We start from the raw sequence: 6,000 nt of genomic DNA, 5'->3' as shown, positions 1-6,000 counted from the left end.
AATGAATAAAGGAGTTCATAAATTCTAAGTAGATGATCCAAGCAGGAATCTTATGTGTATGTACCGTAGAAGCCCTTAGAAATAGGAACATTTTTTACCAAAAGTTCAGAAACTGTAGCCAAGTACCGGTATTAGTAGATTTAGGTAATTATGGCATAAGATAAGGAAATGGTTGAATAAGTTAGTGGCTTATATTTAGCGAGTTTGAGATGGAATTTGGAACAGGTGAAATAGAAAATTTATGCCTGAACTCTGTTTTCTTCCAGTTCAGGAATTCGAAAGTTAAATAATTTATTCAAATATTTACTATACAATAAAATTTTATTTAAGAGATTACAGTGTTATCTAAACTGTTCAATTCGCTAGCATTAATTGCTCGTTCACAATTGTAAAAATGAAGAATCGGACACTTTAACTGTCTCATGATGAACACGAAAATTCCTGTCTTGTTTCAAAATAATTATTTAGAAAAAATTGTTGTTAGTGTTGTTGTTGAATGGCTGTCTAATTCGTAGTTAAGTTAGAGAATACTAGAAGTTTTTGAAACGAAACGAAAATCAAAGTCAATAACTAAACGTAGATTAAACAAACAATAATCGCCTTCACATCTGAACATCATATATAACAGGCATCATGAATGTACATATTATATATAGAGTTGCAAATATTCACTTTTGTATGTGTTGCGCCTTGAATTTTTTCAAAATTAATCTTAAATAAACTAGAAAACTTTGTAATTTTCAACGCCTTCAGGGAATCTTATTTGGTTTCATATGAACTAAAATACGCATAAACACATTTGACATTGTACTCCCTTTCCCATTTGTAGTGTTCACAAATTGATGTTATTCCTCAAATGGAGAGACCTACAGTTTTATGTCGCCTCAAAACGGCAGATGTTTTTTATGAAGAGCTTTTTCAAAGCAAAAATATACTTGAAAGCTTACTTATTGCCTACCGAGGGGTGACCGCTTCAGAAAAACTTTTTCTATCATTTGGTAATTCTTGCCCACAGTGGGTTTTGAACCCGTGTGACATATCATTAAATTCTCTATTAAGTTAAATTTGAATATATCATAGACTGTAATGAATGATGGATTAAATCATGAAATAAACAAGCATCAATGAAAAGCTCAGGCCTTGTTAGCCTTAAGAGTTCCCCCGAGCACCTGCCATTTAGGCGTAGTTAGAAGAATCTCGCAGTCTTACAAGTTCAGCGCTTGCCGAGTCGACGTGTAGCAGACCAAGCGAAAATCATCTCTCGAACAATTTGCTTAACCCGCTAATCTGCCAAGCAGTTTGCTGCCGAGTTCCTGTGGTTGGGAGCTCATATGAGCATAATATCAATATACCGATGAGATCCAAATGGAATTCTGACATTCCCTTACTAGTCCTGGGACACTTCATATCTTATGTGATCTTAATTTCGAGTACATTGTGTTATGTATCAGTAGCAGTATCAAAAACTAATGCACCAACAAACATAAAAATTCGAGTAGCAGAATAGAGAATTTATATAGCTTCATATGCATATCCTTATCCTCACAGTATTTCCAAAATTTAACTCACTTACATCCATATCTATAAAAATGGATGTGAAAGTGATCTGTAGTAACTACAAAATTATGGCTGCATACATATCTTTCGTAGATATAAAATACTTTCTGTCAATTCACGCAATCAACTCAAAGGCGTAACGAATCTATCGAAATATGCATATATATAAGTTTATATTATATTTACTACTGTATTACAAATAAATATATGACTTAACGAATTAGTATTCATGTGCATAAGTACGTACATATACGAGTATATATGGATTTATAATAAAATACAAACATCTACGGTCAAATAATTGCCAATAAGGCACAGATCCACTATTACAACTAATTAGTACCTAACGAATTTCAAAGAGATCCGATTATGGAATAGATATCCATGCGGTTTTAAGTTCAAACTGATCCTTAATTCGCAAAATGTTTTAACTATTGGAAATTAGTTCCAAAATCAATCGGTAACGTTATTAGAAAAGCGCAATTTGATCATTATACAGCAGATATTGCTGCACTAAGGAATAACTTCTTTTGTAATTCATATAATTTATACTTTTTAATCCATTTAAAAGATATTTTAATTAAGTTAATTTTTTTAAATTTCTTTTTTTAACAATTTGAATGGTCTCTAATTGTATCTAGTAAGTTTGGACTATGTGCGGCATTATACTATACCAGAAAATTATTTATAACCGCCTGCAGAACCGAAGTGGAACTTACCGCATTTATTGATCGGAGCCATTATTTTATAAAATTCGGTTTGGGTGATTTATTGAAATACCTCAAGAAGAAAAAATCAGATACAGTCAGGTTATGTGAAAATTTCACTTCAACGCTGCCAAAACAGCTATGGTTATGTGTGAACTTACCATTGAACCCACGTGCCCATTGAGCGACACTTCACGATAAGAAAGAAGAAGACTATTTTCTTTAACTTTTACATAACGCTATAAAAGTGATGGTCCGACCATGCAGCGTTTTCAATCTGAACTAGATGCAATTTCCTTGACAATTTTTGGCTATAAGTATTCATTTTGTCACTTAAGTCGAAACTAGTTTTGTCTAACATAAAAATAGAGTTGAGCATGGACTTGTTCTATTTCACCATTCAAAGAATTTTGTAGCGAAATTCCAGGCTAATCGGCACGTTTGCAGGGTTAAGTTTATTTTGTGCCAAATTATATGAAGTGACTGTTGATGACCGATGACTTTTTTGGGGAAATAAATTTACTGCCAAAACGCATGTGGTGACCTAACATAAGTGGCAGCGTTCTCACGACCGTTGGTTCAGTTTTAACGGAACGACCCGGATTTACATCCGCCCAAGGATTATAACTTTTGCAGCAATACCAAAGAAACGTTTGGTAGTGGTTTCTGTTTTTTATCATAAAACAATATTATAAAAGTAACAACAACCTCAGTGGCAGAAGCTACAAAAACAATAGTTTTGCGCGCCAATTATGAGATTCCCATTCCCAAGGCCTTCAAGCAACTGTCGGCAAAAAGTTGTCTTAACCTTATTCTCGGAGGCGTACAGCTAAGGTCCCTTCACCTATCCCGGTGCATGGTAGTGAAATTCAACCCGAATGCATGGCTCATCGTTCCAATTGTAAATTGAAAAGAAATAAAATTAATCAACCGCCCTATATAATACGAGTATGAACCACCGAAAATGTTTGACAAAATCGTATGAGAAGGGTGTGAGCAGCGTTTTTAGAATGGAAGGATTTTCAACGCCCTTTGCTTGTTTTCTTCGGGAACTTATCGGTTTCTTGTTGCTTTTTTGTTTTGGTGGTTCAACATCATTCGATTAGTATCGGCGCTATTCTGGATTGGGAGTCTCGTAAGCAGTATCACAGTTAATGTCACAGTTCGGGGTTTGCCAGCGAAATTGCCAATTCATCCAGGAAATATTTACACTTTGTGTATTTCTGAATTTGCTATCAATTCAGATGGAGTTCGTTGTATAATAAATAAACAATTAAAGCGGAATAGCGATCGGCATAGCCAAATGGATTTGTGCGAGACTATCATTCGGTAGAGCCCACTCTTCGAAAGACACTATGTGCGATTGAAAAATCAAAGTAATGGTCTGAGTGTTTGCAAGAGGTACAAAATGATTTAAATATAAAGTGATTTTTAATTTATTAACATAAAACGGGAGATTGCAGTGCACATCGGACACAGCTGAACTCTTTCGACCCTTTGGGAATAAACAATATAAATTGCATTCCAAATTACTGAAACATATTGCAATTTTGAGCTCACTAGAGAATTATACAAGGTTTTCCTAGTTTAAAAATCGTTAAATCTTGCGCAAAACGTCGCACAAACCCCAAGTTGGAATAGACCTAGTAGACCTTAGAAATAATGCAACTAATGTGATTAATAAATGATTTATTTACTGCGGAAATATGAGCATTTTTTTTTTTTTGCGGATGCGGGAGTTTAAAATATCGTCGCAGAGACTAATATGTCCGGAGACTAAAAAACTCCCCCTCGTTTGGAACCGTCGCCCCTCTGGAAGTGCTTTCGCATTACGTCAGAGTGGCGTGCCATCTTCCTCACTATAAGGTCTATGCGGAGAATTTTTTCCGCGAAACCACAGATGATTTCGCTCCTTTCCTCGCTGCTTAGCGTCTTGTTCCCAACGCATGCATTGGGAAAAGGTGTGCTCAGCGTCATCTTCGGTTTCGTTACCGTATATGCATGTGGGGTCTTCGCGTTTCACTATTTAGAACAGACATTTCTAGAAATACCCGTTCCCTGAAAGTGTTTGGGTTGTATAAAACTTGACTTCAGGAGAGTTCCTGCTTTACCATGTAGTGACGTCTTTTATTAGCTTGGCCGTCGATCTGCCGGGTGTTTCGTTTCTGTAGCGGTCTTGCCGTAGCTTTATCGTTTCGTCCTTTATTCCGCGCGCTGCACATTTGCTTTGGTCTTCTACTATCAGCTCGTGTTTTAATGCTCACAACTGTGAAAAGTGAGGATTAGAAATGGTATAATTAGACGCCTTTGGATTTATGACTTTGGCAAAGTTCATGTAGAATTATTTACTGATATTAGCGATAATTGTGTATGTTACTACATTCGGATAGATAGTTTAAATCACTTTGTAATAACGAAATATCCGAAATTTCGCGGTATTGTTACAGACACGAATCTATTTAACAAAAAACACAAATAATAACGGACCATGTGTCATTTGATATCACCATTTTCGCCATATGAGGTTCATTTAGAGAGGTAAGACCTTAACAAAAAACGGAAAATTGAGTGGAAACAATGCAGTATGCGAAACAGCATCGAAAGTTTTAGAAAATAAAAAAGGATGGGCAGCGAAAGCTTAGATAAGAATTTATTAAAGTAACGGCATATACCGTTACATTGCTAATTAATTGACCGCAGTTGTATGTATGCAACTATGTATTGTATATAATTAAACTATTATAACATTTTTAATTCAAGTATATTTTTCCATTAGCATCAGCTTTTTACTCAATTTTTGTTTCATATTTAAAAATATCCATCAAGACTGAAGTATTGGAATATTTGTGAAATCACATAATTGACGCAAAAGAAAATATCTGAGAAAAACCATAAACAAAAGTAAATAAATAAAACATCTGCGTATGCAGACATCTCGCATGTTACTTTTACATAAAATACCAAATTAAAGAAAAAATATGACTTTTCTACAACTATCAACTACTTATATACGTAAATATACTGTTTACACTTATACACTTTAGAAAATTTGTTACCTAATTATGCATAACTTTGTACAAACGTACATATGTATGATATTGTTTAATATTTATATACTGTTAAATTATACCGTTACTTATTAAAGCGAATTATTTGTTGTAAGTAGCTACCTACTGGGTTCTAAGCGCATACTATATGCAATATTTTCAAATAATACAATTGTTATGAGTCTTTAATATGTACGTAAAACCAAGAGGAGGTACTAAAAAGTTTTATTACCACCGAAAAAAAATCAAAATTTTCTTCTTAATATAATATCAGTGATTCATTCGAGTTCAATTATGCTTAATTGTGATCAGCAATTAGAGTGACTCGGCAGCCAGCACCATTCGGCCAAAAATGTTTGAGAAATTATGAATTAAACACAGTTCGAGCTTTAGTAGTTGCATTAGCCTACAATTCTCATCGAGCTTTTGAAATTAATGATAACATCTTGTTCTTTAATGGAACTCGAATCAGTGATTAAGTCTGCCAGTATTACAGGACCCAAGAAGTTCACATAAACGATCAATTAGACACATTTTTTGCTTAAACTTAACTTGGCTGCATTACTCTGCAATTCATATCGAGCTTATGAAACGAATAGTAGACACGGTGTGCACTTACAAACTGTACATGCGCTCAGAATTCTGATTAGTTGTATTGCTCTAAGACTTAATGAGATGATAACCAGGGA

This window comes from Anastrepha obliqua, chromosome 3 (assembly GCF_027943255.1).
Source record: "Anastrepha obliqua isolate idAnaObli1 chromosome 3, idAnaObli1_1.0, whole genome shotgun sequence".
NCBI classification, from domain to species: Eukaryota; Metazoa; Arthropoda; class Insecta; order Diptera; family Tephritidae; genus Anastrepha; species Anastrepha obliqua.
This window is presented reverse-complemented; position numbering follows the sequence as displayed.